At 41.0% G+C, this 11,679-nt stretch overlaps 1 pseudogene; it reads right to left on the bottom strand.

Annotated features, from left to right (window-relative positions):
- Nucleotides 1-239: 239 nt before the first annotated feature.
- On the bottom strand, nt 240-387 carry LOC102888104 (annotated as a pseudogene).
- Nucleotides 388-11,679: the final 11,292 nt, after the last annotated feature.

Here is an 11,679-nt window from a genome sequence, read left to right as displayed (position 1 = left end):
CCAGCTTCTGCCTTCATCAACATGCGAGTTCATTTCCTTCCCTGCCAGCCAGACAGGCAGGTGGGAGAGACAGGTGCAGCCTTCGTTGTCAGTAGTTCTTGGATGTAAAAAATGGGCAGCACAGTCATTTAAACTTGATCCAACCTCTTTGCATCTTACAAAGTTAAACAGCTAAAAGAAGTAAAATAAGAAGGCGATGCTTGTGGAATGTACAGCGCATATTGGCAGTGCATGCCTCATTACAATTCGCCTGCTTGCCTCTCCTGTTCAATCGTTTCTTTTGAAGGCGGTGGATTTTACTCTTGTATGTCTGTCGTCTTCAATTTCGACTTATCGAATTTCTCAATCTCAGCCATATCGGGTTTGTCAAACATGGTTGCAGAGGAAGCGGCATGAGGCGCGAGAACAAGTGAGTCTACTCTGCTCAATGGTAGTCGTGGAGTTCCTCACCGTCATTTTTCTTTATTTTTGCCAATTTGACATACAAAACACAGTCTCTCAGGGTTATTTTATGGTTTTTTTTTAATTACTAATGCAATTGAGCATTTTGACAAATATTTGTTGGCTAGTTGAACTTGAGTTATCTGCTTATGTCTTTATGCATTTTTCTATTAACATCCTTACATATACAACTCTACATATTCTCTACACATTTTTCATTTGGTTTTTTCCCTTAGTGATTAGATCATTTTACACATTACAGAAATTAACCCTGCATAACATCACTAATCATCAGGGAAATGCAAATCAAAACCACAATGCGATATCAACTCACAACTGTTAGAATGGCAATCATCAAAAAGATAGGAGATAACAAATGCTGGCAAGAATATAGAGAAAAGGGAACACCGTATACTGTTGGTGGGACTGTAAACTGGTACAGCCACTTTGGAAAGCAGTATAGTGGAATTAAGATAGAAATAGAAATAAAAGTAGAACTACCATATGACCCACCAATCCCACTTCTGGGTATATATCCAAAGGAAATAAAACCTTTATTTTGAAGAGATGTCTGCACTCCCATGTTCATTGCAGCATTATTCATAATATCCAAGGTATAGAAACAACCTAAGTGTTCATCAATGGATGAATGAATGGATCAAGAAAATGTAGTATGTATGTGTATGTGTTTGTACATAAATAGACATAGATATAGATAGACATATATATAGATGATATAGATTAGATATTGATATAGATATTATTCATCATTAAAAAAGAAGGAAATTCTGTCATTTGCAACAACATGAATAAACCTGGAGGACATTATGCTAAATGAAATAAGCCAGACAAAGGCAAAAACTGTATGGTATTATTATATATGGAATCTAAAAAAATTCAAACATATAGAAACAGAGAGTAGAAAAGTGGTTGCCAAGGGCTGAGGTGTGGGGAAAAAGTTGATAAGAGTATAAAAACTTTCAGTTACAAGATGAATAAGTTCTGAGGATCTAATGTATAACATGGTTACTATATATAGCCAATAACATTGTATTGTATAATTGAAATATGCTGAGAGTATAATTTAAATACTCTCATACAAAAAAAGATAAATAAAAGATTTTTTTAAATAAATTAACCTTTGAGTTCCGGTCAAGATGAAGAGTAGGTAAATGCTGTGCTTGCCACCTCTCACAACCACATCAAAATCAACTAAAACCTGTAATATAGAAATCCTTTTTTTTTTTTTTTTAATGAATGATGGTACTCACAATCTGTTTTATGCTTAGTATGCCATTTTAATCTTAATTTCTAATTTTTAGTTTAAGTAGCAAGTGAAATTAAAATGGCCAGTTTTAAGATTATGTTGCTGTAACATAAAATGTAAGAAGATTTAGGAAAGCCTCTTGGTTTTGTTTGGCCTCACAGTGACTTGATAAAGAGAAAGGAAACAATACGCATGGAGCAAGGAAACCAAAGTGAGTATGTGAAACTGGCTGTGGGAAGATGTACAGCAAAGGAACGGGTCCCTGGGGCCTACCAGTGTGTAAAGGGTTCAAACAAAGGGCTGTTTCTATAGGTAACATTAAGTGCAAACTCGACACTTCAGAGTCTTTAAAGGGTTTCTAAGTGTATCAGTATACTAGTGTTTTACCACCAACTGGCTTTCTTCTTGTTAGTGTAAGAAATATTTGATAGAGGCTTATTAATTTTGTTTATCCAAAACATTAATTTTGTTTTTGTTCTGTCTACTTAATCAAATAAAATTTAATGCAAAGATTAAAAACTATAGTTACAACTAAAGTACAACAATCATCATCGAGAATTGCCTGAAGTCTAGTTGAACAAAAGTCCTATAACTAAGGACATAGAGAAGATACTTCGACACTGGTGGTGGGGGGCAGTGGTTGGAGACATTGAAAGGGCTCATACTATACCCACATGGGGTGGTTAAAAATTGGGAGGAATATCTCGACTGAGGAGCGAGGGGTCCCAGCCCCACATCAGGCTCCCCAGCCAAGGGCTCCAGTGCTAAGAAGAGAAGTCCTGACAACTTCTGGCTGTGAAAACCAGCAGAGATTGTGGCCTGAGACTCCAGCTGCCCCTCCTAAAGGGCCTACACCTGAATTTACTCACTAACAGACTCACTTGCTCTGAGCTCCTGTGCTGGAGTAACAGCTCAAAAAGTGCCAGAGACATATGGGGAAGAACTGAATTGTCTGACTTCAGAGTGAGGGCTGGAGGGGCAGCTTCCTCCCAGACAGAAGTACTGGTAGAATCCATTAGTTCTTAGTTGAGCCCTCCCTTTTCCAGCCTGCACACAAAGCCAGCTCTCATATCTGGGTCTCTATCAATCTGGCTAACACCTTTTGCCCTGCCCTGGTGATTGCCTAAGACCCCATACCACTCAAATTACTGGGCCAACCAAGCCTCTTCCAGTGGTTTTTCCATACGAACGGCCTGTCTTGGCTCACGCTATGGGTTTTCCTAAAATCTCTCAAAGGTTCGCAAACCCCAAACAAGCAACATGTGGCCTCAACCTACTCCATACCACTTGGTAAGCAGCACCAAGCCTGGCATTAGTGGCAGTTGGCCTCAGTTTGCAGCTTAGCTTCTCTCAGGCACCTCTGAGTCCAGTACAAGTGGCAACCATCTGCAGATCACTTAGTAGCTCATATTAAGTGGCCCCTGGCAGGGCACAGGCAGTAGCTAACCTTGACCTGCAACAGAGCCCCTCCCAAGAGGACCTAGAACCAACACACCTTGTAGCCAGCTTCAGACCACACCAAAGTACCACCTAACTACCTCCATGAAAGACACACCCAAAGAAGACTGAGCAGGCATCAGAGCCCTGCTAAAGTAAAACCTGCCCTGTAGGGTCAACACATGCACAGCAACTCCTCCACTATAGTCATGACCAGTCCTCACAACCAAGCAACTGGAAGGTTAAACTCATTGATGTGCAAACATCAACCAAGGATCAACTACATTAGGAGGGCACACACAACCCACACAAAGGATACACTTTTAGCACCTGGCTCAGGTGACCAGGAGACTGTGCCACTGGACCCTATGGGACATCCACTACATAAGGCCACTTTACTAAGACTGGTAGACATAGTAGCCCTACCTAATACATAGAAACAAACACAGAGAGGCAGCCAAAATAGGGAGACAAAGAAACACATCCCAAATGAAAGAATATAACAAAGCTCCCTAAAAAGAACTAAACATAATAGAGACAAGCAATCTACCAGATGCAGAGTTCAAAACACTGGTTATAAGGATGCTCAGTGATCTCACTGAGAACTTCAACAAAGAGATAGAGTCCATAAAAATTGAGGTAGAAAATATAAAAAAGAACAAGTCAGAAATGAAGGATGCGACAACTGAAATAAAGAATATGTTAGAGGAATCGACAGTAGAGTAGATGAAGCAGAGAGTCAATTCGGCAATTTGGAAGATAAGGTAGTAGAAAACACTCGATCAGGACAGTAAAAAGAAAAAAGAATCAAAAAAAAAATGAGGAATATATAAGGGGCCACTGAGACAACATCATGAATACCAACATTCACATCATGGAGAAATAAGAAAAAGAAAAGAGAGAGCAAGGGACTGAGAACCTACTTGAAGAAATAATGATGGAAAACTTTTCTAATGTGGCAAAGGAAATACACATACAAGCTCAGTTAAGTGCAGACAGTTCCAAACCAGATGAACCCAAAGAGGCCCACACCAAGACACATTATTAAAATGCCAAAGTTTAAAGACAAAAAGAGAATCTTAAAAGCAGTAAGAGAAAAACAGTTTGTTACCTACAAGGGAGTTCAGCTGTCAGCTGATTTCTCAACAGAAACTTTGCAGACCAGAAGTGACTGATTGGCATGAAATATTCAAAGTAATGAAAAGCAAGGACCTACAAGCAAGATTACTCTACCTAGCCGCTATGACTTAGAATCAAAGGAGAGATAAAAGTCTTCCCAGACAACAAAATGCGAAAGAAGTTCATCACTACTAAATCAGTATTATTGGGAGAATTTTTAAAAAGATAAAAAAAAATATAAATAATAAAATGGCAATAACTACATATCTAGCAATAAATAATTTAAATAGATTAAATGCTGCAATCAAAAGACATGGGGTGGCTGAGTAGATAAGAAAATAAGACCATTTCATATGCTGCCTACAAGAGACTCATTTCAGATCAAAAGACACACACAGACTAAAAGTAAAGGGATGGAAAAAATTATTTCATGAAAATGGAAACAAACAACAAAAAAAAGCTGGGGTAGCAATACTTATACCAGACAAAATAGACTTTAAAACAACAAGAGACAAAGAAAGACCCAGTACTCTCATTTCTGGGTATTTATCTGAAGAAACCCAAAACACTACTTTGAAGGAACATGTGCATCCATATGTTCATTGCAGCATTATTCACAGTAGCCAACATATGGAGCCAACCTAGATATCCATCAGTGGATGGATGGATAAAGAAGAGGTGATACATATGTACAATGGAATATTATGCATTCATAAAAAAAGAATAAAATCTTGTCATTTGCAACGACATGGATGAATCTAGAAGATATCGTGCTGAGTGGAGTAAGTCAGACAGAAAAACAAATACTGTATGTGGAATCTAGAGAATAGTATAAACGAACAAACAAAACAGAAACAAGCTCATAGATACAGAGAGCATTTTAATCATTTCCAGTCTGAGGGGGCTTTGAGGGGTGCGTCAAGGAGAAGGGAATTAAGAGGTACAAATCGGTAGTTATAAAATAGTCAAAGGGATGTAGAGTACAGCATGGGATATGTAGTACGTAGTATTATAATAACTATGTGTGGTGTCAAATGAGTACTGGATTTATCAGAGTGATCACTTCGTAGGTTATATAAATGTTGAATCACTGTATTGTACACCTGAAACTAATATAATATTGTGTGTCAACTGTAATTGAAAAATTTTAAAAATATAAATGAAAAAAAAAAGACATAATAATTAATTAATTAATTAACCCTACTGTCAGCAGGTAATTCTATGAGGGTGCAGTTTCTCATAATTTTCTTTAAGAGATTTTTTTCTTTTGCCTACACTAAAGATTTTTTCTAACTGGTATATAATGGTCTTTATGTTTCTGTCTTCGCTAACATGTTTAGAGACATTCACATCCCCCAAATTTTGTGTTTTAAATATTTATCCATCTTTTCTCATTTAAATCTTTAACTCATCCAGAATTTTGATATGAGATGAGAGATAGAATCTAGTTATATTTTGCCCAAAATTCAACCAGTTGCCTGAGTTTTCTTTAAACTTTCCAAATGTTTCTACTGGTGTCCGAGACACAGCCCAAATGGGGCCTCATTCAGCAGTCCAAAGCATCAAATGACCGCCAATGGAATGACCACAAGGCAATAAACAGGTTCCATCAGAAATTATTGAGGAGAGAGCCAAATATTTTCCCTCTGAGAGTATTATTAAGAAAAGTATTTTGTCTCAACGCTATAGCAGGAGGGACAAACGCTATTAGAAAAACTCAGAGAAAGATTTATTCTGAGCCAGTGCTCAAGGAAAGTGAAGACTAAAAAGGATGGATACAAATGATACAAATGCCAGGCGAAATTGAACAGTTGATTCTCATTTTTAAAGATCAAGAATAACTTTCTTCATAAAAATACATAAATGTTAATTTCTTCAGATGTTAACTCTCTGTGCCAGGACAAAATATCCATGACCTTTCTGTGGGTTAGAGTTCTGACAGCCTGGCAAAGTTGCCAGCTTGGAGGATTGTTCACTGGGAACAATAGCTTCTTCCTTGACTTAAATGAATCCCTGGACCTAGAAAATATAAATTATGGGTGGTCAATTAATGTCCTGGCTGGAGGCAGAAGGACAGACTTAGCGTCCAGAGCTTCCTGTTGTCAGGTCTTCAGATGCTCATCTCAAAGATTGTCCTTCCTTTGTTCCTTTATTCCTTGTTTTCAGAAATATGACGGTCCAATGTTTGAGATATGTACAATTAATTCCAGATATAGTCTCCTCTGCCTTCTTTTATTCCTCAAGTATTTAATGAGCATTTTCTATGTGCCAAGAACTGTTAGACAGTTGTGATACTATGATGGACAAAACAGACAGGCCCCTGGCCTCAGAGGGCTTACATTTTAGAACAGGTGTTGTCAATTATAGCCTACAGGCCAAATCTGGCCCACCGCATAATTCTGTAAATTCAAGAGCTAAGAATGGTTTTTACACTTTTGAATATTTTTTAAAATTGAAAGAGGACTATTTCATAGCATGAAAATTATATGAATTCCTTATTTCAGTGTCTACAAATAAAGTATTGGAACATAGCCATATCCATTCATTTACATATTTCTAACTGCGCTCTTTCACACTAAAACAACAGAGTTGAATGACTGTGATAGAGACTGTATGGCCACAAAGCTTAAAATATTTTCTCTCTGACCCTTTAGTGAAAAAGTGCACTGTTTAGAAGGCAGACTAAACACAAAAATAAGATGATTACAGACTGAGGAAGACACTCTGGAGGACATCTCTGGAGACTGGCAGGGAGCCGCTGATGCCAGGGGGTCAGTGAAGACATCAACAGAGAAATGTGATTTGAAATGAGACCCCAAGGAGGACAAAAAGTAGCTTGTGAATAGCCCTAGGGAAAAAATTCCGGGAAGTAGAAGTAGCAAGTACAAAGACGCTGAGGCAGAAAGAGTTGGAAAACCAGCTTGTGCTGGGGCAAGTGGGAATGGAAAGCGGAGGAGCTATGGGGAGGAGATGAGATGAGAGTCAGGTGGGACCTGATCACACTAATTGTAGGAATAAGACTAGAAGCGAAGGGAATTACAGTTTGCATAAGAGTGGGAAAAGAAATTGAGAACTTGCCTTTAAGATGCCCAAGGAAAGACGTCAAACAGGGGTTGGATCTAAGGATCTGCAACTCAAGGGAAATGCTGGGGATAGAGATGGAAAGTCTGACAAGCCTACCCTTTGAGTCTGTATGTTTAGACTCATCCTGAAGATTCTATTCATAAATCGGCCACTTCCTTGCCAACAGGCCATAGGGCTTCAATGGCCACCAGTAATTAGATGCTCTAAGTATGCCCTGCCCCTTCCAACCAGAGGAATGTTCAATGCACATCTATTTGGCTATCTGACAAACATTTATAAACATCCTTTTAGTCTCTTTATCTCCTCAAGTCACATGTCAGTCACTGCCTACTATCCCTAGGCATGAGGCAGGTTTCCTGGAGGGAGAACAAGTTTTCATTATAAGAGGTCACCACACCTCATTATACAGGGCTCATGAAAAATGTTGCCTGCTCAACTTGAAGCAACTCTGGGCCTGTGAAAACCAATCTTCTGTCTTGGAAATGCCAGGGCAGTCAGGTAGACAAGGTGGCTCTATGGACTTCTGCAAGCATTTCGACTCATTTGGGTCACTGAAAAACTATTAGCAAGGTCGCTTCTCAGGCAACACTGGCACCAGCTCCCCATCTCCTTGGCAAGCTCCACCTCGTAAGAATGCAAAGCATAAAGTTACTCAATTTGTATCACAGAGATCCTGTCTACATTCTTTCAGGCTGTGAGTACCTCCCCGCCAAAACTTGAAAGAGATGTTTACCAGCTCCCAGGGGTAAAGGTCGGTGCAGACCCAAAGGCTTTCGATACCCACCTCCACTCCATGGCCCTAAGTGAAACGAGTACCAGTAAAACCTTCAAGTGACTGTCTTGACAAAATTCAAGGTTTCATGCACTGCCATGAAAAACATCACTGGCTTAAATATAGAAGGTGGCGTTCCTCTACTGCTTCTTCCACCAGATGGCTTTTTGGGCACAGAGCAATCAATCCCTCTCTGGATCTCGGGATCCTCATCTATAACAGGAAGAAGCTTATTCCCTATATCAGAGGCATTTGATGAGCAGGGACAGACACTATGCTAGGGATACAGATATTGGTAGACAAGTACCTGCTCTCAGGGAGACTAGAGTCTAAGTTGGATCCTTGCTTGAGATGGCATGGGCACAAAGATAGTGGCCATGGTCAGCAATTTATGTGCTATGCTAGGTATGCTCAGTGTTAAACACATTACACGAATGACCTCATTTCACTCTGCAATCTTATGAAAGAGGCATTTTACTACCCCATTTTAACAGATGGGGAAATTGAGGTTTAGAGAGAGTAAACAACTTGTTCAATGAGGTCACATACATAGCAAGTAATAGAAAAAGCCAGGATTCAATCCCAGGCAGGATGATTTCTAGTGTCTTTGCTCTTCAACACTCATAGGGCCTCTCAGTCAGGTTTGACTTCCCAGAGAGAGTTCATCCTGCAATTCCAGTGCTAACTTTCAGCCCATGACTGGAGGTTCTGGCTGCTTTGTAAGGTCTAATAGTTATGTGTTCTGCCACTTTCTCAGTATCTCTGGACCTCAGCTTCCCCAGAGGCATCTCAGAATGTCCAACATAGGAGGGACCTCAGAAGCCATCAAGGCAAATCCTCTCATTGTAACAGATGGGGGAAACTGAGGCAGGGAGCAGTGGAATGAGAATGAGCAGGAGAGTCTCAGTGGAAGTCAAATGGAAGTCAAACCTCATGGTCACATTCTTCCCCCACTATGCTTCTCAGACATTAAATTGTCTTTTAACAGAAATGAAAACTGGGGATCAAATGAAGGAATTGGCTTAACCAAAGTCTCCCAACCAGAAAGTAGTAGTGTGAGGACTGGAAACCATTTATTGCTGGAAGCGACATGGAGCCCAGTTGAGAGTGTGAACTTAGGAATCAGTTGGAGTTGGGTTTGGACCTTCCTAGCTATGTGACCTAGGCAATTAACCCAACACCCGCAAATGGTAACAGTTTCAGTGGGACCCTCATTAGGCTACCATGAATATAAGTGAGACTGCACACACAAAGGGCTGAGCACACTGCCTGGCAAACAGCAATCCTTGCAACTATTTATTGAGCACTTACTGTGTGCCAGGTACAATTTCAAGTCTTTCGATCCTTCTTAAAAACCGACTGGGTAGGTGTTATCTCACTTTTAAGGCAAATTGTAGTATGTCACTCACCTCAGTTGCTCAGGTGTTAACTGGTGAAGCCAGAATTCCAACTAGATGCCCGAAGTCTTCCTTGCCAAGCTGTGCTCCTGTCTGCACCTGGTTTCAGTGCTTCAGTAGAACAGGCACCAGAGGGCACAGCTGGCATTCCTTCTACCGCATAGAAAGTCATCCTTGGAAACAAAGCTGTGGGGATGAGCAAAGAAAGAAGCTATGAATGGGTGGGTCATTCTGTGCGGGGAGGCAGGAAGCAGTCATTCCCAGGGCTGACAGAGCACTGAATGCATCCCTGCCTGGGCAAGGTCTCAATAGTCCAGAAGGCCAGTGAGAAAAGGCCTGGAGCACCATTCTCACAATCCACCTTCAAGTGAACTCACTGGTGAAAAAGTGAGTTGAGTGGGCTTTGTGGTGTGGCCAACAGCTGGGGAGAGCCCCACTTTCGCAGACACTGCTGAAGCAAGTTTTAGTAAATTGGAAAGGCTATATCTAGCCCAGCCTTCCACGGCCCAGCAGTGGACATGATTGGGAGAGTCCATGCTCTTCAGCGTAAATGACTGCTGTGTGCTCTGAGGACTGGAGGACCAGCACCCTTTAGAGCAACTGAGCTTGCCTACCATATCTTGTGTTGTCTTTTTTCTAGTGGCTTTTCCTTTCTTCAGAGCTGAGTTATGTCACTGCTGTTTTTCTAGTTCATCCTACAGTGTTTATCTGCATGCTTTAGAACAGGGGTTCCCCAATCTCCAGGCTTCAGACTAGTACTCATCTTGTGGCCTGTTAGGAACCAGGCCACACAGCAGGAGGTGAGTGGTGGGCTAGCGAGCGAAGCTGTATTTGCAGCTGCTCCCCAGCGCTAGCATAACTGCCTCAGCTCCACCTCAGATCATCAGGTATTGGATTCTCAGAGGAACACCAGTCTCTGGTGCCAAATAAGGTTGAGGACTGCTGCTTTAGAGAACTAATAGAGTGGAGACTGGCAGGAGAGACTACTCTTTTTTGTTGAAACACACGTGCACATTTTCCTAAAGTGGAAGAAAGGGATAAAGATGCCAGATTTGCTTTGCACTTTTCTGACTTTATTTTTCCCTTCTGACTTCCTTACCAAGAGTGAAGGATAATCCATTTGGGTAACTGTTCTCTCAACCCAATTTCACCATCACAGGACATGCATGAGCACAGCCAAATAACTCTTTGTCCAGGACTCATAAATGGATGGAGACAGTAAACATCACCTGAATCACATGAGACTTTAAGCCAGGTAAACCTCCAGGGATGCTGCCAATGCTGAGATGCTATGCTTCCTACAGCATCCTCTGAAGTGAGTAGGATAGGATAAGCATTCTTCCCATGGGTGGGGAATTTGTCAATAATAATAGTTAGACCCTATAACTGTACATACAACTCATTGAATCCCTACCACAATTTTATGTGGTAGGCCCTAGAGTTATTCCTTTAATAGCAATAAGGGAACCAAGTCACAGAGACATTAAGTAATGATCCAGGTAACACAGGTAGTTCCTAGCAGAGGTCTGAGCCCAGGCAAGCAGCATCTAGAATCTGTTTTTAAACACTAAGCTGTGCTGCCTCTCTAAAGTGGTTCCAAAAGATGAAATGACCTGCCCACAAGATACAGAGTCATGGCTTAGAATCCAGCCTGGATCTTAACAACAAATTACAATGGCGTTAGAGCTCAGACTGCACTGGATGGCCAACACCTGTCACAGTCTCCCCAACTATGCAAGTACACTCTTCCCATTCCCACCAAAGCCCATGTTGTCTCTTGTTTCTAGCCCTTTGAGCCTCCTGTCCTTCAGCCTAGTACACACACACCTTCCCCTCTGCCCGAATCACCCCTTCTCATCCTTCAAAACTGAACTTTAACCTCCCTGCCATCTTAATTCCAAAATTTGAGTTTTGTGCCCCTACTGCATGCACACATATCAAACCTAACCCTCCCATCTCTGCATGTATCACAGTAATGCTGTCCGTCTTCCAGACTGTCAGCTCCAAGAGGGAAGAGCTGATTTGTATACTTGTCATGTGACAGCATCTCAATAACTTTTTAGTGACAGGAATTTAAGGAGAATGTGGGGCTTGTGGCTGCCCCAATATACCTCAGGCAGAAAATTCATGAGGTCTTCTTTCAATTCTTCGGGTATCACACT

This window comes from Pteropus alecto, unplaced genomic scaffold (assembly GCF_000325575.1).
Source record: "Pteropus alecto unplaced genomic scaffold, ASM32557v1 scaffold75, whole genome shotgun sequence".
Taxonomy (NCBI): Eukaryota; Metazoa; Chordata; class Mammalia; order Chiroptera; family Pteropodidae; genus Pteropus; species Pteropus alecto.
Note: the sequence above shows the minus strand (reverse complement) of the source record. Positions and strands in the feature narration are given on the sequence as shown.